The sequence below is a fragment of the Biomphalaria glabrata genome, chromosome 1, assembly GCF_947242115.1.
Source record: "Biomphalaria glabrata chromosome 1, xgBioGlab47.1, whole genome shotgun sequence".
Classification (NCBI taxonomy): domain Eukaryota; kingdom Metazoa; phylum Mollusca; class Gastropoda; family Planorbidae; genus Biomphalaria; species Biomphalaria glabrata.
The window spans coordinates 9,505,671-9,531,849 of NC_074711.1; the positions used below are offsets into that span (position 1 = coordinate 9,505,671).

General features: G+C 39.4%; 1 protein-coding gene across 4 annotated transcripts in view; it reads left to right on the top strand.

Annotated features, from left to right (window-relative positions):
- The window catches only part of LOC106055951 (parathyroid hormone 2 receptor-like), a 122,467-nt gene that overhangs the window by 70,467 nt on the left and 25,821 nt on the right, over positions 1 to 26,179 (top strand). The window lies entirely within an intron of this gene.

Genomic DNA, 26,179 nt, shown 5'->3' on the forward strand with positions numbered 1-26,179 from the left:
TCAAGGCCTATATATTGGCGAAGGATGGCATTGGATGTTCCTTCAAACTGAAATATTACTATTCCATGCCCAAACCTACCACAGGACGGCGAGACGTGGCGACGAGCAGGGTACGAACCCGTGACCATTTAACAACAGCCCAGAGCGCATACTACACGACAGGAAGCGTTGTTGAGTATCAATCTTTTAACTCATTTAAAATTTCTAGATAATTTTTGTCAAAATTTACGTCAAAGTAAAAATAAGAAACCATTCAATTAATATAAAATGTGCACGGTGTTTGTGGCAGAGTGGATAGAGTGCTAGGTTTGAACCAAGTCTAATTTTTCTAGTTATGTTTTAACCACAGACATATAAACGTACAGACTGGCCGACTAGAATTGGTGCAATTGGTGAAAGACACATTTGTATGAATATAAAAACTATGATTTTCATTTTTTTTTTAAATAATTGTGGAACTCAATCTGTATCTATTTTTGTTATCGGTTTCCCGAGTCAGAAACCCCATTGACAACGAACAACATGCTGAGAATTACTCCCTTAGAGCACGTGAGAGGAAGCGAGCAGTGAGTCTTAAGGTTGCCTTGTCCCCGTACAAGGACAGCCTCTGTGTCGGCCATGAACCAGTCATCTCTCTATCTAATCCTTGTCCCAATCGTCCTTCGTGCAGAACTCTGCATTCGTAAAGAATGTGGTCTATTGTTTCATCGTCCTCCATGCAATGGCGACACCGTGTGTCGTAATTCTCCTTCCACCGTCCGAGGTAAGCACCAATTGGACAGTGTCCGACCCGGAACTGGGCTATCGGTTTCCCTGACTTATGACCCACGTCCTCATCGCTTCAAATTGTTAGTTAGAGTTCGTTTTTTATATTTTTCTCATTAGAAGGTCCAAATAAGCTCAACTTAAAAATGTATTACAAAAATGATCGTATTGGCCAGCCACCATAATACGAATATTTACATCTATAATAACACAGAAAAAGTTTTATTAATTATAGTGCCTATAATATAGATATAGGCTAGGGTAATTTTAAACTGCTGGTAATTGGTGAATAATAAAACACTATTATACGCTAAAAATTTGCGCTTGACAAAACCTATAGGCCCTAAGTTGGTCCAGTCAATATATAGATAGAGATAACTCTATGGTTTTGACATGTAGCCAGAAGTTAATGAATAGCGCTCGAAACAATGAAAAACTATCATCCAAGACCTGAATGTTTAGGAACATTTTAATGGTACATGTTTTTGATTCGATGTTTTGTTTTTGTTTTTGTTTTTTTTTTAACAGCAATAAATTTTTCTCTGACCAATTTTCTTAACGTAAAACTTTTTAACAAGATCACACATTGACAGCTGATCACACTGTTATTGTCCGAGCTGGCTTCTAATATGACCAGAGTAAATGACACACAGACATTTCTGCTCGGGTACTTTTGAAAGAGAACATTCCAACGGTGATCTAATGAGCTTAGAGTTCTTCCATATTTCCGGGATAACTGGGCAATGGTATGCATACTAAGTGTTTGTCAAGCGAGGTAACCGGCTGTACAATTTGAGTTCAATAAATACCATTCGATATTGTATTAAAGAAAAATATAAGCACTCCACTGCGTCTTATAAAAACGTTTTTTGAAAAACAAATCTTGATAAGATATTAACAACAAAACATCGTAGGCAGTTTCTAGAACTTCTAGATTTCCTTTATTGTGAAATACTGTGTTTGTCTATTAAGATATAGCAAGCCCTTTGGCATACTTCCTTGGTGTCTGCTTCTCTACAAACATATGACAGTTATAAGATATGGTCACAAGTACAGATTAACCATTTTGATTCAATTAATCATCGATACTTAGTTTTCAAGTGATAGTTTTCCACACTTATGGTATAAATATCCCCTTAGAGCTGTCTAACGTACCTTAGGCCTTAGGCTATGGGTTTTTTTTTAGTGGTCCCCGAAATGGGAAAAGTTTCTATTGTTTTGTGTGGACTATCTGTCCCGGTCGTCTGTCACTTTTAAATCTCGAAAACTAAAAAAGATATTCATATTTTGCAGCTTGAGTATTTTAGTTGCAAAGGCTACTTTTTTACAATTCCTCTTATTAGCTTGCCAACTTTTCATTTTCTCAAGATGGAAATTGGAACTTGGACACGGATCTCATAAATGGCTCTAACGATTTTCCTAGAAAATTGACAGTTTATGTATACTTTTGGGGGGAAAATTACAAGCGAATTGAACACACAGGGAAAACGCTGGTGTGACCGTTAATTTCCATTTTTTTTTTCAAAATATAATAATCTTAAAATCAAATTTGGTCTGGTGATCTATATCTTATATAAACAAATAAACATTTTGCAAACCGTCTAATGTATAAATCAATCTAGATACAATACTGAAGCCTTTTTTTATATATATATATAAACGTATAGTTCAATATTTCTATCTCCAGACATGTACAGAGAAGAAAGATAGGGCATAAAGACATTCATTGTATGAGCAAGTGCTGAAACTTGTTTTATGGATAGTTGTTACTCTCACAGAGCGCCACCAGACAAAGTCTTGCGTTGGCCGATAGATTGAATGGAAATCTTTACTCAGACATTTGTGAGTGTAGCGCGCCATAAATTAGATGTATCAAGTGCCGAGGTCTTAGCGCTACGTACGTGTTGCGTGGACCCTCGGGGGGGGGGTATGTTCAGGAAATAGGATCCAAGCAGTGCATCGTCTACCTAAATATAGAGTTTGGACTCTGGCATGCAGCAGTGCACTTCAGTTATTCGCAGACGTAAAGGTTTATGTTCACACTTTAAGTCTTTGAAGAGGAAGCTTTAAAAAGTTTTGTTATGTTAATAATGCACTTTTACAGAATGAAATGTAAAAAGTTTCGAATAATAATGGCTCATTTCGCAATTTAATCAGACCGTATCGTTTGCTCCTGACTCTAAAACTTAATGTCACAGTGACTGAAAAAGTGTTGTACTGGAAACTTGCTGTGAACCCAACCGTATTAAGCATGCAGTATAGGTCCTCTACTCAGTGCAGCAGTTGAATGGTAACAACAGCCTCCAGCAGAATATGGTTATTTTTAGGTAGTCACAATTATCTCCATTTTCCTAAATCGCTTGAACCTATTCAACCATTGCTTAATTTGATCTATCTCCAATTCTCTGTCATTTCGTAGCAGAAGTTCAATCCAGTATCATTCCCGCACAATCACAGGACGTAGTCATGAGGTTATATTAAACTGCAGATTCAGATAGAGTCAACGTTGAACCATAAAGTTACTGTAACAAATTCAAAAGTCTTGTGTTATTTTTGTTATAAGTTACAGACTGTCTTAAAGCATTGCTTCTTACACATTTCTTCTTTCTTATCTGTCTGTCTTTTTGGAAATTCTTATCATTCTTTATTATCGAGCATGTAAGTTTAGTTTCTTGACATATTCGAAAGATAGGATTATGAGCAGACAATGGATGAGCTGGGGGGGCGACCCTTGGAAACGAACACAACTATAAATCATGTTAAGTTAATGATATTGTCCATATGAAATTTTCTGTAATTCATTTCAAGGCTGTTACTGTTACAAACATTGATAATCTGATCGAGGGGGTCATCACCTGAAAAGTTTAAAATGTCGAGTTTTTTGTAAAATTGTCATTGTAACCACACAGCGGTCAATCGATGAAGGCACACTTGTTTCTTGTAGTACAGACAGGCTGACCAGGGGAGGCTGACCAGGGAGCAGTATTAAGTATCCAGATGTCTTCTTGTCCAGTCTAGACTTAAAAATTGACCTATATTTTCCCCACCATTGCTCTCACGTGAGCGTCTTCTTGTAAACCTGTGAAGCTGGAGATCTACTCTACGTACCATCGAACTTACTGATGATAAATATGTGTTACAATTATATAGAGCGTTTTGAAATGTAAGCGTGATATATGATTTAACTTCTAGACCAGGGGTTCTCAGTTTTGTTTTTTTCAGGTGCCCATGAATAGACAGTACATCTCTCGTAATATCCTAGTCTTGAATGGATGCCTTGTTATGAAGTATGTCTCAGTGTTTCTGGTGCAAAACCATGTCGGTTAATCTGTTTCTACCATATCAACAACTTCTGGTCTAACCAAGAGGAAGTCTGTCTTAGTTGAAATTATAAAAAGGGGGGTGAAGGTGAAATGAAAAAAAAAAACAACAAGCGACAGACGAGTGACAGAAAGGCATGTCATTGAGTTTGATGAGTTTTTCATTGTTTCGATTGTTTAAGGTCTCACTTTGTGCCTCTAATGACCCGGTACATCGTCATTGAAGTTGAAAGCCTTGCATATATTGTTAATGACATTCAGTTGGGTTTAAGTTTTTTTTTCAAGTTGGGTATTTATAGATTAATACAGCTGTTACAGCTTTCCTATTATATATTAACTTATAATTCTCTGACAACTACCTTCACGATGCGTCTAGGTGTCTTGAGGTTCCGCTGTAATTAACGAATAAAACAAATAAACAACTTATCAAAACACATCAACTTTTAATCCACTTCTCGGCATATCACACACTGCACCATGGGCGTAGCCAGGGGGGGGTTCTTGGGGTTCAAACCCCCCCCGAAATGAAATCCCCCCCCGGGGGGGGGGGGAAAGTCGGAATTTAGTGACTGATTTTTTGCTTTGATTTTGTTTATTTTAGGTGAGATTTTAATACTAAACCATCACTTGCCCTAGCACAACCAAAGGGGTTTTGAGTTTAAAACCCCCTACCAGGGTGATTCGAGTTTAAAACCCCCTACCAGGGGGGTTCGAGTTTAAAAACCCCTACCAGGGGGGTTCGAGTTTAAAACCCCTACCAGAGCGGTTCGAGTTTAAAAACCCCTACTAGGGGTTTTGAGTTTAAAACCCCCTACCAGGGGTTTTGAGTTTTAAACCCCCTACCTGGGGTTTTTGCAGCTAACTCCCCCTTTTCTATAAAACAAAACAAAAAAAAAATGCAAACGAAAATCCCCTAATTCCAAGAGCACAGTTAAGGAAGATTTTGATTTTAAAACCCCGTCTAAAATTTACGATAAACCCCCTCTTTAATATAAAAAAAAAAGCTAATTACGCACTCAAAATGTTATGAGAGTAGCTAAATGGGTTTTGACACAGTTTTGAGTTTAAACCCCACTTCATGGGGTTTGAAGGTAAAAAATACCTCTTTAATAATAAAAAAAAAAGCAAATTATACACTAAAAATGTTATGAGTGTAGTCTATGGGGTTTTGAGTTTAAACTCCCCTCCACTGGAGTTTGAAGCTAAAAAGTACCTCTTCAATATAAATAAAAGAAAATTACTCACTCTAAAATCTATGAGCGTAGTCAAAGGGGTTTTGAGTTTAAACCCCCCGCCATCTTCAGTGTAAGAAAAAAAGCAAATTACGCACTCAAAATGCTATGAGCGTTGCCGAAAGGGGTTTTGAGTTTAAACCCCCATTCAGAGGGGTTTGAGGCTAAAAATACATCTTCAATATAAAAAAAAAAGCAAATTACACACTAAAATTATTTGAGCGTAGCCAATCCAATCGGGGGTTTTGAGTTTCTTCTACAGATGGCTTTTTTTTTTAAGTTTAAAACCCCTCTAGATGGTTTTGAGTCTAAGATACTCCTACAGAGCATTTTGAGGTGGAAAACCCCTAACAGAAGATTTTGACGATAAAACTTCTCTTTTCGATATAAAATCTAAAGCAAGCTACAGTCACTTAATTCCAAGAGCGTATTCAAGAGAGGTTACACATTTTTACCAGTGGCAGGGCTCCATTAATAAACTTCAGTGAATAGTCATCTACCGAAATCGAAAAACACTAAATGTAGCTCAACAAAGATGGCTAAGACAGATTTTAGGAGTCATTTATAGAGATCGGATCTAAATCAAGGAAATCCTATGCTGAACTGGGAGTCGACTCCTTAGTAAGATTGTGAGAGAACGACGCATGAGGTTTGCGGGACATGTTCTCCGACAAAATGAATTACGCATAAGAGTTGCAATGATATCCTAGTACAACTTGACGCCACTCATTTATGGAGGTCCTCATGGTAGGTGGGAAGAGGCTTCAGACATTACCAGTGACAGATTTTTATGGAAACTGCTTGATGGCAAATGCTCCGAACGTCGTGGGAGGGTCTAAGTCAGTAAGAATAGCACATTAGGTTTTTGAAATAGAACTTTTTAATAGCAGGAAAATGCACTGTAGATACCTCAGAATATGCATTTTGTTGGTTTTCAATATCAGAAATAGTGCTTGGCTTGCTTGGCGGCGGGGCTTCGCCCCGCGCTGGGGGAGCTCCTAGCGCTCCCCCAGACCCCTTTGCTAGTAATGGCGGGGAGTCTACAATTTTATGAAAACAGCTTGATGGCAAATGCGCCGAACGACGAGGGAGGGTCTAAGTCAGTAAGAATAGCACATTAGGTTTTTGAAATAGAACTTTTTAATAGCAGGAAAATGCACTGTAGATATCTCAGAAAATGCATTTTGTTGGTTTTCAATATCAGAAATAGTGCTTGGCGGCGGGGCTTCGCCCCGCGTTGGGGGAGCTCGTGGCGCTCCCCCAGACCCCTTTGCTGGTAATGTCGGGGAATCTACAATTTTTTCACTAACTCATGGAAGAACCTATTCTAGGGCACAATAAACGTCTTCCGAAAGAATGAAGGGTCAGAATGTAATAAAGAGTATGTACACACACACACATAAATACATATAATTTTTTTTTCGCGGGGGGGGGGGTCGGGGGGGGGGGTGAACCCAACCCCCCCCCCCCCGAAAAAAAATCCTGGCTACGCCCATGCACTGCACACTCTACTTTTGACAACTAACTCACTTCCGGTGATTCGCTCCTTTGTAAAAATACATACACACATTCACCCATGACAACAACTGTAACAGTTTAGTTAAACTAGCTGCTTGAAGCGACAAACCAATGACAGAGTATCAACCAGCCTGTTAAGCCGATACTTTAGTTACAAGCGTGGTCCGTCATGATAACTAATTCTTTTGAGTCCCCAAACACGTTACTACCCTCAAGACTCAAGGTTACCTTGTCACAGGATACTTGTCACAGGATACTTGTCACAGGATACTTGCCACAGGATACTTGTCACAGGATACTTGCCACAGGATACTTGCCACAGGATACTTGCCACAAAAGTAAACTGTCACAGAACTACACTAGACACAGATTCAGAAACTTGGCTGATCAGAGGACTCTCCATTTGCCACTATTGTATTGTCCTTGTATATGTACGAGTCCTTTTGAACATCTCTTTCGGTTCTCTCTCTTCACCTAATAGAATTAGGAGTTTCTTTTACTTTGCCCCGGGACGAATCAATACTTTGTTAAAGGACTTAACACTCAATAGATGTAATTTAAATAGTACATTGTCTCGGTGACCCAAGCACAGAGGCGTCAAATGGCATTTTAGGTAGGATATGACTCTTAAGGATGTGACTCTTAAGGATGTGACTCTCAAGGATGTGACTCTTAAGGATGTGACTCTCAAGGATGTGACTCTAAAGGATGTGACTCTCAAGGATGTGACTCTTAAGGATATGACTCTTAAGGATGTGACTCTTAAGGATGTGACTCTCAAGGATGTGACTCTCAAGGATGTGACTCTTAAGGATGTGACTCTCAAGGATGTGACTCTTAAGGATGTGACTCTCAAGGATGTGACTCTTAAGGATGTGACTCTTAAGGATGTGACTCTCAAGGATGTGACTCTCAAGGATGTGACTCTCAAGGATGTGACTCTCAAGGATGTGGGGCTTTAACGATGGCATCAGGACTGTATAGTTAAATTATAACCTTTATATAGCGCTACTTTCATGCTTATAGCATTTGTGGACCAGTTGGGGGGGGGAGGGGTTTCTGGGAAAAAGTTTTCCGCGCTGCCCTTAGGCGCTCAGTTAACACGACTCTGTTCGAGTCGGGTGTCGAACCTCGAGCCCCCTTAATAGTTAGCCAAACCAAGCCAAGTTCAAGCGTAATTAGCCTCTCGACCACGTTTCCCACATAGTTACACATAGTGTATATACACACATTATATATAGAGAAAACGTGAGCCTTACAGCTCACAGTCTACAACCTGGCAGAACCTGAGACACCGCTGATCCAAACTGTATCGACACCTACCATACCTTTGTGCATCAACTGATTTGAGTGAGAGGAACTACTGTGTGGGTGACATATTTCAGAGGGTAAAACCAATATCAGGCTGCTATTTCATTTCGCGACTGTAGGATATACTGTGTGCATGTTAGCTGTATGAACACATTCAAATTACATCGTTTAAACCTATGAACTATGAAACATAATAGGTCCATATCTTTATGAATATCGTTTTGAGAAAGTATATAAGTAGTTGTACAGAAACACGTTTATCAAGTAAACTTCCTTGGTCGTCTTTTTAAAAACCCAAACATGTCCAACATGTCCACCCCGAGAACAATGTGCCGGCGAGGTTTTAAAAAGATTTTGCTGGTGAGATTAAGTTCCACAATAAAGTACCGTGTCCTTGTTTTCGTGCGATTGAGACCTGATCGATGACCCATTAAAGTAGCCATTATTGTTGTCAGCACGCACTATTGGACTACTTTGATTGACCAATAGACTTTCTGAGGCTTAACTGCTTAAGACAGCTTTCTCGTTGGTTGTAGCGTCCAGTAAAGGGAGCCCAGTCATTGTGTAAAGCTATTTGAGGACCAACCATCACGTGTCCAAAGATTAAAAAAAAAATACTAGTAGAATTTAAAAAATACTTAAAATAAACGAATCGTATATTGAAGATATTGTATCAATTATTTTGAATGAATCGTGTAATTGTCAACAGACAATAATAGCCTACATTTGTGAGATTGGAAATAATTTTATGTCTTTGTTTAACGCAATTTTCATGCTTAGAGCATACTAGCCAAATATTACCCGCGGCCTGCGGGCCGGGTTTCCCCGATTTGTCTAAACGTTTCTCTCTTAAATATAATCCGCGGGTCATACACTTTTTTCATACGGATGGCAGCTTTATACGAATGTGCGGGGTATACAAAAAAATTATTTTACTCATAAACATGGCATACCGGTGGGTCTTTATACCTCCTATAGTTCGATGTGTGGTTTTGAAATGTACACCGAAAAGCTTTATGAACATCTCATTATAAACCTCAAGAGAACCAATAGTACCAGTAATCAAATGCGACACGTTTACGGCTTACGTCAAGCTTTGCACATGCGGGGTATATAAAGTTGAGGGATGTTCGATTTTGTTTCTACTTACTTTGTAATGCATGCGGGCTAAACATGACTATACGCGTGTGGAGCATATTGTATTACATTTTCGTCAGCTCCTTGCTTTTATCCCTGTTCATTGGAACGTTTTAGAATTCTATGGTCGTCTGAACATTACAGTATTCAATACTCCATGAAGCCGACTTATTTTTAAAGCAATATTCACAAATAAACTGCAAAAAAAAAATATGTCCTGAAAAAATCTTGTTTTGTATATTTTAAATTAAAATCTGTTTGACCTTCACTGGTCACAAAAAATCGTGTAATTAGACGGCTTAACAATAGCGCTAAGATTTTTGTGGGATTCTCTCCCCCTTGGCCAGACTTTGCTTTGATTCTGTATATCCTCTGATAAATGGGATGCAACTCTTTATATCATCTAAAATAATGCATTGGAAAGAAACCAGAGATTGGAATTAAATTTTGTGAAAATAATTATAGAATAATAATTTTTTTAATACCTTTTATTTTCTATAGTTCCAAGTTTAGAGTGAAGTTTAGAGGGCAAAGTACCAAGACAGAGAGATAGAGAGACAGAGAGAGATAGAGACAGAGGGAGACAGAGAGAGAGAGAGACAGAGAGAGAGAGAGACAGAGAGAGAGAGAGACAGAGAGAGAGAGAGACAGACAGAGAGAGACAGAGAGAGATAGAGAGAGAGACAGAGAGAGAGAGAGACAGAGAGAGAGAACGTGAGAACGTGAATATAGAATATAGAATAAAAAGTACTCACACTGCGAGTAGAAATTTAATAGAGAAAATGTGAAGAGAAAAGAGAAATAATGGAGAAAGTAAACACACATGGGAAATGCAATAGAGAAAGTTAGAGAAGAAAATAGAAACACTGAATTATAACTTATGTAAAAACCCAACATATTAAAACACTCAGAAAGACAAAAAAAAAAGATACAGGCATATTTCTTATTTCATATGCTAGGATAAATTCATACGAGTGCGACAACTAGAAAGAGGGAGAAGAAAATAGATAACTAAATAGATAAATATATGGATGGATGCCTGGTCGTGCGGTTTGCGCGCTGGACTGTCGTCCGGATTTATCGATGGTCGAGGGTTCAAATCCTGCCCGCTCCCATCCCCCGTCATCCTGCGGGAGGTTTGGACTAGGAAGTAAACTATCTTCAACTCTGATGGAACATCCGAAACATGTCAAACATTTTACAAACAAACAAACATGGATAGACAGGGCATAAAAGAAAAACAATACAGAGACAGGAAAGACAGGACATAGAAGACAGACGGAGCATAGACAAGACAGACGCATAGACGTAAGGTAGGTTGGAAGGTAAACGATTCGACGCTGCAATTATGTATAACTAATTCGTTGCATCAAGACAAAAGCATATTAAACATACTTTGGCTACGTTTTCCCTGCACAGAAAAAAATCGACACTATGCCCTTAAAAATATCTATTTATATAAAAACAACAGAGGGAGATTATAGATTTAGCAAGATAGAACGCTGGCGGAAGTTCGGCCATTTTAAAGCAAGAAGCGTGATGGAAGCAAGGGGAGTTAATGTCAACAGCGATAACTCCTGCTCTTCCATCACATAATAAATATTGTCACAGACAGACAAACATATAAATCAAAGACTCTCCCAGAGAGATCGCATATGAACGAAATTTAATGAAACAGAAGCAGGAAAGGGATAAGGAATAAACTCAGCGTAAACAATCTTAACTCATTCTACCCTGCCGGTTCAATGCTAAATATGTATTGCTGCTATCCTCCGGATTAAAAGTATTAACCCTTTACATGCTGCTCCAAGTCTGAAAGGGGAAACTTTACTTTTATTTTTTTTTTACGTGTTCAGCATGTGACCCAAAATAAAAGAGCTTATTAGTTCATCTGTACTGTAGAAATCATCCTCATTACTGCCAAGCCAAAATGTGGGTTAAACAAGCTGCACTTTTTGTAATTGAAGTTTGTGTTTCTCTCTAAAGCAGGAGTAGATGAAGTCTAAAATAGAAAAAAAAATCTACTAGCGAACTATGACGATTGGTGGCTGACTTGTAGCACCAAACTGCTGGCAGACAACTAAACCTCTGTGGGTGTATTACATCTTAGCTTATAAAGCTTAAAATAACTTGGAAAACGCCTCTGTGAAATTGTGAACAATACTAAATAGAACTTTTATTACAATACTTGCCGGATTTGACCCGCTGACAAATTCATATCAAATATAAAATACGGTGAAAACGGGTTTACCCGATTTGTTCTCAAGTTTCGTTCTTCCTGTCAACTTTAAAAGCAGAAGTTATAAAGTGAGTTAGCTTTGCATATGAGGCGCGGTGGCGGAGCGGTAAAGCGCTTGACTTCCGAACCGGGGGTCCTGTTTTTGAATCCTGGTGAAGACTGCGATTTTTAATCTTTGGGCCTCTGAGTCCACCCAGCTCAAATGGTTTCCTGACATTAATTGGGGAAAAGTAAAGGCGATTAGTCGTTGTGCTGGCCACATGGCACCTTCGTAAACCGTAGGCCTCGGAAACATCATTTGCCCTATTATAAGACCACAAGGTCTGAAAGGGAAACTTTACTACTTTTTTTTTTTACCTTTGATTAATATTTGTATCAGACAGACATAGTGAGCTGATATAGCCTTTGCGAACAGAATATTTCACGCTTCTGTACAAAGTAAAGTAGTACGTTAAGCTAGAGCAACTGTCTCTACATCTACAGCCCAACACGTCACCCTATTAACACACAAAGTGCACCCAGAAGTTAACTGTGAAGAAAATGTAAAAAGTATTACATCGACAGCAATAAACCAAACTAATGGCTAATTACAAGCATCATCCCAAAATAGTTATCTCTTAAATCATTAATGATCAACACAGAACTAGCAAACCGCTATAAATAATTTAGCAGGCTTACGAAATCAGAAATCTGTATGGTTCAGTGAGGCCTCTTGGTCCAGGCATCTAATAACTCTAAGTCGAGTTCGTTGTCTGCTCGACATTGACCCCCCCCCACACACACACACCCTTACCTCATGGCTATCTGATACACAGCTCAAATAATCCAAGAACATGGACCGAACTTTTGCACCCCCGACACCACGGCCCCGCGGGGAAAACTGCGTTGTTGTTTTTACTCATCTCTCCACCCGTCTCTCTCCCCATCAAATACCATCGCGAATGTTCTTGTCTTTTAGGACCATAATAAATTAGTATCATCTTCGTCTACTACTACCACCATGACCCCCACCTCTTCCCCCTTTTTTTTTCCAACTCTGGCCTGGGCTGCTGAGGAGAGAGATGTAACCAAAAATAGCTACTTCTGGAGAAAAACGTCATGGGACATTTATACATGGACGCATGAGTCAGTGGCGTTGACGCGTAGACAGCTAGAGATTTGGAGGCCCGGGTGGCTTGACCTTTTTAGGGGGCCCCTGCATTTTGACATTTGATATCATGTCCTGAGATAATGTACTAAATAAATATATAAGTCTAAAAATACCAAATGATACAGTATGTAAGTAAAAGTAACAAAACATAATCATTAAGACTCTTTTAATACATAATACCGTTGTTTATTGGCACCATTTACAAATCTCAATTCATATCGCTTCACGTCGTGCTTTCTGAGCAGCAAAGGTCATCTATAACATCCTCTAGACACTAGATCAATGCTGTCTAGTATTTTTGACTCCACCAGAATAGCAAGATTGCATGACAATGGCGTAATATTTAATATTTATAGTAAAAAAAAATAATTTAGGACATTCATTTGGAGGCCATCAAGTGGGGGCCTGTGGGACTTTTGAACTTGGACCGCCCCCCCCCCCCCCACTGCCTCTAGACAACATACCTAGCTAATCTTTGAATATGTTGAACTAAAAGTATACGTAAATATCTAAGACGAAAGTGATTATAGTTTATCTACACTATTTGGTCACGTTCCTACATTGTAAATAAAACTTGAAATGCACAAACTATTTCTTGTTCTGTTTAGTGATAGTTTGTTTTCTCAGGTTTACTATGTCACGTTTCTATGGCTAATTAAGGAATCCATTTTGACCTCATTACCTTTCATTTTACTTCATTAGTACTTGTTACTAGATGACTGCTGGTATCCATTTGACTTATTTAATAAGACCATGTTGATGAAGAAACAAGGTTACAAAGACAGTCTGTGTGGAAACACAAACTTAAAATTGGTCCCCGAAGTGGTCCACCCAGGCAGGCTTCAATATTTTCAGAAGGAACATCCAAATGAAATTATATCAAAGACAAATGAGAGATAAGAATGGAGAAAGAAGGTTGACAGATCTTGTGTAGTGCCCCAACTGTCCAGCAGATCAAAGGATAGGTGCAAGTGAATGCAAAGTTAGATGTGAACCTGGCCTAATTGGTTCCCCTTTCAGACCTTGTGGTCTATAGGGCAGATGATATAAAGTTCATCTGTTTTTGTGGCCTACGGTTAACGAGGGTGTCATGTAGCCAGCACAACGACCAACCGCATTTACTTTTCCCCAACTAATGTCAGGTACCCATTGGAGCTGGGTGGACTCAGTGGCGCCCAGGGATTCCGAAGTTGAAAATCCCAGTCTTCACCAGGATTCGAACCCGGGACCCTCGGTTCGGAAGCTAAGCGCTTAACCGAGCCTGTCCTGGTCTTTACATTCTGGAATTGTTTTGAGAAAGCTCTATCTTTTATTCGAATTCGCTGTATCTATTAATTAATGTATAAGAAAATGAAGTTTATAAGATTACTATTCGTTTTAAATTGGGTCTAACTTATAATGCATACTAATTAGCTTTTTCTCTTTAAAAAAACTGCTTGCATAACTGATTTTATAAATTAGATTTTTCGCTTTCAGGAAAAAAAAAGTAGCCGTTGCATTAGAACTTTGAATGGTCTAAAATATTGTGATGTCGGATTTTCAATATCTTTTCTAGTTTACGAGATCTAAACGGGACGGACGGACGGACAGACGGACAGACATTTCGCACAAAACTAATAGCGTCTTTTCCCCTTTCGGGGGCCGCTAAAATGTGTATAATGTTTTTACATGTTTCGGACGCTCCTTCAAGTTGAAGATAATCTACTTCTTAGTTTAAACCTCCCGCAGGACGACGGGGGTTGGCAGCGGGCTAGGAATGAACCTGGGACCACCGAGAAGACTGAACCACAGTCCAGAGCGCATACTGCACGACCAGGCAGCAATCAATACAATCAAATGTGTTTCTCTTTTAACTCTGTATGTTGGCTTTGGATACAACCGTGATTTAAAGAAAAAAAATCGCAATTATTAATCCATTAACAAATTAATTTACAGTTTATAGGTGAGTCCATATGACCTCAAGTCAACATTTTAGCGTAGCACAAATTCAATTGACAAATCTTCGTCACTTTATCCCCATGCTTTAAATAGTTTTCCATTAGATGTTTGCCAATCAGACTACTAACTACTTATATTTAAGAAGGACACCCTGCAAACAAAACACATAACAAATACTTGAAAATATTTCCTAAATGTTTGTGACACGGCTAATCAACTCTTCTTTCCCTATGTACCCAATACACCATAGAAATCAAAAAGCAATAAAATTGTTTGTATTAAACATGAGTTAACATCAGCCCTGGCTGACAGAACAAAGAGGAAGGAGGGGATAAGGGGGAGTGACAGAATCTCATAACGATCTGACCCTATACAGAGCAGAACAGGAAAGGGGGGGGGGCGATGGAAAAGACAATTATGGTTGGAACAGTGAGCACTTGTTGAACCCTTTAGTGCTTACGGAAACGCATACAAGTCCATCTCAAAAGTACAATGTGAGATGCTTTCAGGAGGGGCGATGATATGATTGGACAAAGTGATTAGCAGAGTGATGGGGGAGAGGAGTGGGATGGGAGACATGAGAGGGATGAGAGAAAGGAGTGTGATAAGAGAAAGGAGTGTGATGAGATAGATGCGTTTCTAATTTATGTGAAGCATTGTCACGATAGAATAATTGACAGCCCACTAACCAAGATAATCAAGGTGATTGTAACAAAGTTGTAGCTATAGTTTTAATGTTTGAGTATGAAGAAGAACTCTACACATACTTCGCGAGTAAACATGTTTTTGAATTTCGAACATCTGTTTCGAGGGTAAGTGAATGATGTGTTAGGCCAAAACAACGTCCCACGGGCCAGATTCCCCGGTGATATTCAGCCCTTTGACATAAGAAGTTGCAAAGGGAAAAGATCGTCTCTCGAGACGTAGAATGCCACAGACTTAGCCCTTTAAAACTTTTGCACACGGCGCATAATGAAGCTGCCGATGATGAGTGTTTCTTAGCACACGGCCATATCTTTTCACACGGCCATATCTTTTCACACGACCATTTCTTTTCACACGACCATTTCTTTGCGGTGATACGCCCCATAACACATACGTTGGAAATGTCAAGGTCACCAGGCCCAAAAGGGTTGGATATATGTGTGTGTGTGTGTGTGTATGTGCGTGTAGAAAGAATCTTGGAAAAATGGCTGAAAGTTCAAAACCACTTGGCAACTGCTTGGCCACCTAACAAGAAGGCTCGCGTTCGAATCCCGACTCGAGCAGTTAATTTGCTGAGCGCCACGCCATAGCACGGAAACCATAGTGCACTGAACATGCAATAAGCATGAAATATGCGGTGTATAAAAGCTATTATAAACTGGCATGTCATTTAATTACACCGCTTATTAGTGCAGCACAAGAATCCTGTAAAAGATATTGTCTTGGAGTACGGTACTAAAGTCTAACTCCTCCCTGTGAGCAGAACTTTTACGTCAAGTGGATTTTTTTTTAAAAGTCATTGTCTTGATCATCCAACGTCCTTGCATTAAACTGTTGTTCATATCAATAATTATCTTGTAGTGCAACATTAAGTATTGAAAAGTTAAGACCAATGCTTGAATGGTACAAAGTACATCTACAAGTTCCAGACATAAACATTACAACACAAATCAGTGTGATTTCAAAATTAAAATAAATATGTTGGTTTTCTTTATCGATTCTGACAATCTAATATAAACGGCTATTATAAACTGGCACACCAGGAAGGAAACTAATTCATTGCTGGAGGCGTGAAGGTTTAATGGTATTTTACATAACTGCAATCCACGACCTTTTGGTGGACGGGAAATTCCCGGCTTTATTAGATGATGACATTGACAAAGCTGCTTCCTTAATTAACGTAGCTCAAAGGAGGTCATGTGTACCCTGAAACTGAAGGCTTTGTTACAGCAATGCAGGACAGAGTAATTAGGACAACATTTACGAGAAGCATATCCTAAAACTCAATTTAGTTGACAAATGCCGAAAATGTGGAAATGTGGATGAGTCAATTGGACAAATTATGGCAGGATTTTCAGCCTTACCACAATCTGCCTACCTAGGTCGCCATAACCAAGTTGCAAAATTAGGCCTACAACACCAAGACGTGGCTTTGACCTATAATTTGGTCTCTAAAAACTCTCCTCCATATTACAAAGACTCGCCAAAAGAGGTTCTCGAGTCAACCGATCACTTACACCTTGACAAAACGGTAGATTTTAATCGCTCTGATCTGCTGTTCATTGATAGAAAAAGAAAAAACCCGCTCCCATTATTGACATCGCCGTATCAGAGTCTCATCATATAAGAAAAACTGAAATGGAAAAAAACTAAGAAAATAGGATTGGAGATTAAGCGTTAATGGAGTTATCTAAAATAACAATATATTCCATTGTTATATCTAAGACTAAGACTAAGAATGGTTTATTGATCCTTACGGAAATTTGTTGTGATTACAAGGACTCTTTTCTCATATAAAGACAACACAACAGAAAAATACACATAAATACAACAGACAACATAAAGAGTTCATTCAGCGACTATACACAGGTATCTTGGTGCATTTCATGTTCCCTGATCAATGAGTGGCGGTGATAGAGTCTGACAGAGTGAGGTACGAACGAGTTTTTGTACCGCTCCGTTCTTGTTTTGATTGACAGTAGTCGCCCACTTCGCGACGACCTGACGTAGTTCTGATGGAGCGGTTGGCCGTTGTCTTCCAAGATTTTTTCGATTTTTCTTAGGCATGTTTGTTCAAAAAGTTCCTTTAAATGTGGTAATGTTGTGAGTGTAATTTTTGATGCTTTTTTAATGATGTTTTCTAGACGTCGCAACAGTTTAGATGAGGCGTTGCCTTGCCAACAAGTTATCTACCGAGGGGATTATGACAACTGACCTCACAGACACCTTCAAGGCCCTTAATATTCCTAAGAAGATTCTCGTTGCCTGTCAGAGGGTAGTGCTGCAGACATCACCAGAATATTCCTCAGTGGAAACTGGGAAAGGAACTACAGAGAATTATGTTTCTCTTTAACGAAACTCAACCCTGGCAGTACCAGAGAATGAATACTCGTTCGTTTCTAACATAATCCCAATCTAAACAAGGCGTTGTCTTCGAGATTTTAGAACACGGATGAGTATTTGTCATGGTTACGCCGACCCAGCTGTGACCTATATACTTTGTCTCCCACCAAACCTCGACCTTAAAATGGTTTACCCCGTTTTTCGAGTATTTTTTTTATATACCATCCCATTCTACTTTCCTCGAGCTGCTGTAAAGTGTTTTACTTTTGATTGCTGACTTTCAGCTGTAAAGTGTTTTACTTTTGATCATTGACTTTCAGCTGTAAAGTGTTTTACTTTTGATCATTGACTTTTAGCTGTAAAAAGTTTTACTGTTGATCATTGACTTTCTGCTGTAAAGTGTTTTACTTTTGATCATTGACTTTCAGCTGTAAAGTGTTTTACTTTTGATCATTGACTTTCATCTGTAAAGTGTTTTACTTTTGATCATTGACTTTCAGCTGTAAAGTGTTTTACTTTTGATCATTGACTTTCAGCTGTAAAGTGTTTTACTTTTGATCATTGACTCTCGTTTTAAGCTCAGCCAATTCATACCGTTACGAACTCGGCATGTTTTCAGGTTTTCTAAAAACGAGTTTAGCATCTTACCTCATTTTCGAATCGCATGTGTGTGCTGTGGTGTTTGTGTGTGTATGTGTTTCAGCAAGTGTGTATGTGTTTCAGCAAGTGTGTATGTGTTTGGACGTTCTTATTCTGAGCGTGATTTCCTTCTTCCTAGAATGTCTCGTGAGTTGAAGAAAAAACAAACATTTTGTGAAATTTATTTTTAAAAAAACAACATTTATTCACCATTTGCACTGCATTAAGTTAAGCTTTAGAGCAGGGGCGGACTGGCTATATGGGCAAACGGGCAAATGCCCGGTGGGCCGGTACCAAATGGGCCGGTCTGGTCGCGACCAAAGAAAAAAAAATTTAACGCAGACAACTTTTAATAAAAGTGACAGCAGCAAGACACAAAGGCCCGAACACGTTTTCTTGTTGTTTTTTTTAAATTCTTATTACAATTAATTTTGTTTGAAATTCATCAAGAATATCAACAACAAAAAAATACACTATACACTGTATGTGTTATCATTTGCAAAACGTTAGACCGTACTTTCCGCAATGCACGAGCGGCATGGACTGCTTTGATGTCTTCAAGGCTGTGTTTGGCCTCATCATTTTGCTGGTCGGCATGGGCCTTTGATATCAATCCCATTTTGTTTTGCTCCTTCCCTCCCCCGTCTTTTAATGGTTCCAATGAAATTTAACCAAAAAGAGGGATTAGAGAGGTTAAGTTAGAAAACATTGCTATAAAGCAGCAAAAAAAAAAAAAAAAAAGGCGCGAAAATTAGAAATTAACTTAAACACATACACACAGCCGCGAAATTGCAAACCACCCTACTTATTCACAGCTCAATAGGGGTATAAAGCTATTCTTTCTGCGATTTGATAAGAAAAAGTAAGTTTCCTTTTGTTTATTTTTAATAACATAGATCTAAAAATACTTCACTTAATTAAAATATTTAATAAAAAAATAAATCTAGATCTAAATCAATGTTTATACAATTATAATTAATGGCAAATTTATGCTTAGTAATAATAATAAGGCTAGTCTTCGAGTCCGAAGATTAGTGAGGAATGCAGTATTTCCCTTAACTGCGCAGCCCCAGCTCAGACCAACATATTTTGACACATCCAGGGCAAACATAACCATTGTCCGCAGGTGGTCGATTTAGATTCTACCTTCGCCGTTTGCGTTTGTCCTCGGCAGCAGATTTTCTTTTGGTCTCAAATGTGTATCCCGTGGCCTTCGTGAGTGACCTCCAGCTGTCTCGTTCTTTGGCCGAATTCAACCAGGTGCTCTCTTCTACGCCAGCCAAGGAAAGTTGACGCCTAAGCTGGTCTTTGAAGCGTTTCCGTGGGACGCCTCTGTTACATCGACCACCTCACCAAAAAAAGACTGCCTTTGGCATACGTTCGTTTCCCATACGGAATACGCGCCCTACCCAGCGTAACTGTCGGACCAAAAGAAGTCCCTCTATACTGTCCATACCGGCGTTCGCAGAGGACATCGCTGTTTGTAGTGCGGTCTTGCCACCGTATGTCCATGATGGAGCGTAAGCATCTTTGGTGAAAGCGCTCAAGAAGTCTAAGATGTTTCCTGTAGTGTCCATGTCTCAGAGCCATACAGAAGGGTTGAAAGAACCACCTCCTCGTAGACACTGATTTTTGTAGGCAAGCGGAGCGATCTCTTCCGCCAAACTCTCGGCTGAACGCGTCCAAAAGCGCTACTAGCCCTGGCCAGACGGTTATCAACCTACCTTGAAAGGCGTCATTTGACACTATACTACCTAGATATGTGAAGTGGTCTACCACATTAAGGGGCTGTCCGTTTACGGTTATCCTTGGGGCTGAGTATGTTTTATTGGGTGACTTCTGGAACATGACTTCTGTTTTCCCGAGGTTTATACATAGACATAAAGAGGCGGCAGCGTATGCAAATTCGTTTACCGCGTTCTGGAGGTCATGTTAATTGTGAGCTAGCAGGTCGCAATCATCGGCATAGAGTAGCTCCGTTATGACCATCTCCTTTGTTTTTGTATGGGATAGTAGACGTCGAAGATTGAACACATTGCCGTCAGAACGAAACCGGATATAGTTGCCTTCGTGCAATCGCTGCCTCATTAGACCCAGCATTACGCCAAAGAAGATAGCGAATAGAGTAGGAGCAAGTACACAGCCCTGCTTCACACCATTTTCTATTGGGAAGTGATAAGAAAGGGCACCATTGTGTCTGATCTGGCCTCTTTGTCCCACGTGAAGCTGCTTGAGAATGGAAAGGAACGTAGGTGGGCATCCCAGCCTAGCTAAAATCCTCCGCAAACCATCGCGACTGACTGTGTCGAAAGCCTTGGTGAGGTCCACAAAGGCAGCGTATAGGTTTAAGTTCTGCTCTTTGCATTTTTCTTGTAATTGTCGCAGAACAAATATCATGTCAGATGTAGGCCTACCTCTACCGGCTCTGAAACCACATTGGCTTTCAGATAAGACCTCGTCCACTAAAGAGTGGGTTAGTCGGTCGAGCAACTTAGTATGAAGTCATTAATGATTAAATTATTACAATAATTAAAATAATTTATATGGCGCTGTCAAATCCGATATTTAATGAAAGGAGTTTTATATTTTCAATAATGGGTCATGGTATATTCCTATACAAATGGCGTTTTTGAGAATGTACTAGGAGGAAGCAAGAGCTTTTCACATTAAGTAAGTGCCTCTCTAACCGTTCTACTTTCTCTTGTCTTTTAATGGAATGGGTTGCCTGAGTCAGCCAGGAAAACCAATGATTTAGCATATTTTAAGTCACAGATCAACATACATGACTAGATTGACACATGAAATGCGTAAGACGTAACAATTTTATTTTTTGAAGAAACGTTTGTAATCTGTAAGTAATACCAATTAGCTTCAAACTCATTAGGCTGCTATTGTATTGTTTATAGTTTTCAGACTACATACATGTATAAATAGAATACATTATGTAATCCTACGAATGCATACATCCAGTTTTCGATGCGTTATCAAACTTTTTATATTTTGTAGAGAATTAGGCTTACACCTATAATATAACAGATGGGCGTAGCCGGGAGGGGAGGGTCTTCAAACCATCACTTGCCTCAGACCTCATTGTCTGAAAGGGAAATTTTACTTACTGCCCAGTGCAACCAACTTAAGCAAACTACAGTCACCAAATTTCATGAGCGTAGCCAAAAGGGGTTTTGTGGTTTCCCTTCCCCCTCCAGTACAAAAAAACTAAAGCATTTTACCATTTTCTACCAGTCGCTGGACTCCATTGAATAGCAGATTTGGTTTTTGATTTTTTTTAGCGATAGAGTAACAGGTTAATTGCACTGTAGATACCTCAGAATATGCATTTTTAAAGCTAAAAATAACGGAAATAATTCTTTGTTCCGGGGCTTCGCCCCGGACCCCACTAGGGGGAGCTCGCAGCGCTCCCCCGGACTTCCTAGATGCCCTTTGTACTGTCTTTCCACTAATTATAGGAAGAAAGTATTCTAGGCTAGAAAAAAAAAACGTTTGAAAGAATGAAAGATCCGAATGTAATGAAGGTTAATTACATATACACACACACACATATATATGTATATAAATTGCGGGGGGGGGGGGGGGGTTCCCCTCCCACCGAAAATATATGACATGCCATTTGTGGGCCGGTTTATATGGTAATGCCCGGGCCGATTTTGATACCCAGTCCGCCCCTGCTTTAGAGATTGGCTTTAAACCTGCCAGTGATCAATTGTGTGATAATTTATTTTATTTTTAAAAATGTGCACCTTATCTATATCATTTATTTTCTTTTTCTCGGTTTTCAAACTTATAATTCAAACATGTTAAAACTACCACCTGGATGTCTTAATCTAACGTCACTGACTGTAAAGTCAAACTTTGTTATCTCTCTCTCTCTCTTTCTTTTTTTCATTAGTCCGAAAAAAAAAATCTAGGCGCAGAGGCGATCTGGTATTAGCAGTTGCTTCGATGACTCTGAGGGCGGAACACCATTGGTTTTGTGTTTGGCGAATTATCTTATCTTATATGATACAGACGTTACTTCAAAAAAGAAGACGATTACGTCCTACGCGTCATGCATTTAGTCATGCATGTTAACCAATGACCTAAGCTCCGCCAAGTCACTGGTTTTCCTGTCTAGTTCAGGCAACCCATTCCCAAACTTATGGTTGAAAAGCTTTAAAACCTTGACGTAATTGACGAAAGAGCAATATCTGAAATTCTTGATGATACTGTGACGTGGACGTCCAACTTATAATCAAGATCAGACAATATTATATATATTTCGACAGGGATCCGACGGTGGCCGCCTCGGAGTTTGTGTGATAACACAAGCTCTCTTTGTAATCTTGTTTTTTGTTCACTTTACTATTAAAATAATCACAATACTGTCTTGTGACACCTCTTTTTAAAAACACTAAAATTAATTATACCAAGTAACATTAAGTACAGACGCACGCACGCGCGCCCACACATTTAAAACCAGTCGGGCGCTTCTTTGGCCATAGCACTTTGGTATCACTTTTGAACTGTTAGTTCATTATTATGTTAGTCAACATGTAGATATCATGTAGATATTAATAGTATGACTTCCTGTGTTTATAGTAAAATATTAGTGTATCTAATTTATATCGCTTATTGAATCTATTTGAAACAGGTCAATATTGAAATGCATGAAATGACAATAAGACGTATCATGCAGCCTATACCGTAATGCCCCTAGTAAATTTACTGATAAATGCAGGATTACTCGTTTTAGTCTGTATTACACTTTATCTATTGGGGGAGGGTGGCACCATCTTCTCGAAAACCTGGCCCACAAGTACCTTTCTACGCTACTGTATTTGTCATTCGACTCTCTTTGTTTACTTCTGGAATGTGTACTCTTGTGATATAATTTTTTTTCCTTTGATTCCTCGTTTTAAAAACGAGGCTAGAAAATCATTACTCCACTACCACTTCGTATCATGCCAATAACATTTATTTCTATTTTAATATGTTGAAAACTATACTGTGCATATTTTTTTCGCCTCCCGAAACACGAGAGCTCTATTCTCTTCATGGGCGACAGCAGACATAGAAATGACATTCTTCCAGTATGAAACTATGAAACCTGTCTAGACTCAGGACGCCCTGGGGAAAAAACAGACTTCTTTGAAATCGGGAGCTGGTTCGGTTACGAAGACCTCATTAGTGTTCATATGGTCGTGACAATACTAAGCTCGCATCATTTAGGACAAGGTTAGGCCAGTGATATTTCAAGATGAAAAGTACATACTCGTCGCAGGTAAAAGGAGACCTTAATTGCTAATTAATGTAAAAAAAAAAAAAGGAAGACGGACTGGCCATATGGGCATTCGGGGAATGCCCGGTAAGCCGGCACCCCATGGACCAAAGGAGCTACCACCCAATGGGCCACTTTGAATCAAAGGAAGAAACGATTTTATAGTATGTTCTTGATCCTTACCTTTTCTAAAAGCTCTTTTACTGACTCCTACGACGACAGGTGCGAATAACAACCGACACGTAGTTGGCCGGATTGCATCGTGTTGCTTCCCTTTCGGAGCTTTGTTTTGCTACCCTTTAGCATAGTCGTTTCCTCTTACGACCGTTTCCACCTGGGCGGCATGTTGAGGCAGGGTAGCTTGCCCGGGCCAATGAACACCAAGGAGCTTCATCACTCCTGTCACATCCCAGACAGACACTCAGAAAGCCTAGGTTGGCAACACTCATTGTTTCAGGCCTCTCCACGCAATGACCTACCAGACTTTCCCTACTACGACATTGTCTACTAGCTCACTTTACTCCTAATGCAGCGGCGCACAAACTACGGCCCTTGGGCCATATTTAACCCGACAAACGTTGCTATCCTCCCCGTGTAACATCTTCTCACAATGCATAGTAAAACCGCACAGGCTTTGTTCCATTGGGCACAGATTTCACAGTGTTGCGGCCCGTGAGTTGGCGTGTCCGAATTGTATATGATCCTCGTGACGAAAACTGTTGAATACCAGTCTTAGTGTAATTATTGTTTTAGTTATAAAAGTACACAATTGTTTAAGTCCCATCGTTTCGGTTATAAGTAAAAAAAAAAAGTAAAGTTCCCCTTTCCCCTTTTGGTCTTTAGGGCAGATCTTATCTTATATAATACAGACGTTACTTCAAAAAAGAAGATGATTATGTAAAGGCCATCTGTTTCTGTGACATACTGTTAATGAGGGTGTCATGTGGCCAGCACAACGACCAACCGCCTTTACTTTTTCCCAACTAATGCCAGGTACCCATTAGAGCTGGGTGGACTCAGAGGGGCCCCAAGATCCCGAAATTACAAATCCCAGTCTCCACCAGGATTCGAACCCGGGACCCCCGGTTCGGAAGACATGCGTTTACCGCTCAGTCACCGTGCCTCCTCTTTATATTATAAAAGTACACATAATTAGTTTAGGCATTATTTCTTTAGATATAAAAGTACACATAATTAATTTAGACCTTTTCGCTTTGTTTATAAAACTATACATAATTAGTTTAAGCCTTATTGATTTAGTTATAAAAGTACACATAATAATTAATTTAGGCCTTGTTGCTTTAGTTATAAAAGTACACATAAGTAGTTTAAGCCATATTGATTTAGTTATAAAAGTACATATAATTAGTTTAAGCCTTATTGATTTAGTTATAAAAGTACACATAATTAATTTAGGCCTTGTTGCTTTAGTTATAAAATTACACCTAATTAGGGTTGACTTATCGCATTGTTAAAGACATTCTTAAAACACAAATCCAGTACATGGTCTTGTTAGACATTATCAAAGAAGCCATTGACAAAAGATAACTGTCAGGCTGTCCCTTTCATGGGTTGAACCCTAACACTGATTTATTTCCAATTAAGCACTCCTTTCTACCGAGCTGATATGAAGTCACTCAGTCTGTCTGGTCAAAATCTTTTACACGTTATTTCTCCCACTTCCCATTCTCGGATCAGGATGAAACTTTGCACAATGTTGAATTTTAGGTAATGAATACATTAAGTATTACACGTACTTAAACAAATTACATACGTTAGTGATTTAAATATCAACTCAAATCTAAAGCTTGGCTGACTCGTCTATTAGTAACAGGGATCCAGATGCTACAGAAGGATCCTTGGTATTACAATTAAAGACCGCGTCACAAACGAAGTGATTAAAGACAGGGTCACTAGAGCGATTGGACCCCGCGATGACCTACTAACTAGTGTGGAAACACGGAAACTAAAGCTCAATGGGCATATTACAAGGTCTTCGGGCTTACTAAGACCTTCCTTCAAGGAACAGTACCAGGAAAAAAAAGAAGTGGCAGACAGAGAAAGCGATGGGAAGACAACATAAAAGAATGGACGGGCCTGTCATTGAAAGAGGTTCTACCCAAGGCAAAAGACAGAAAGGAATGGAGAAAGACGGTTGAAAAATCGTGTATGGTGCCCCAATGGTCTAACAGACTAAGGGAAAGATGAAGGTGATCTAGTGTACCTCCAAGTGATACAAATACAAAGAGGGAGAGAGATAGAGAGAGAGGGGGAGAGAGAGACAGAGATAGAGGGAAAGAAAAAGAGAGAGAGAGAGAGAGGGAGAGACAAGAGACGTTAAAGCTTCAACGGGAAGGTGTTATAAAGCATGGGCGGCGAAAGCTTGGGGGGGGATACTTTGTAATGCCTTTAAAGATAGTAACTACGTCACTAACCTATAAAAATAAAGTAAAGTTCCCCTTTCAGACCTTGTGGTCTATAGGGCAGATGATATAAAGATCATCTGTTTCTGTGGCCTACGGTTAACAAGGGTGTCATGTGGCCAGCACAACAACCGCCTTTACTTTTCCCTAACTAATGTCAGGTGCCCATTAGAGCTGGGTGGAC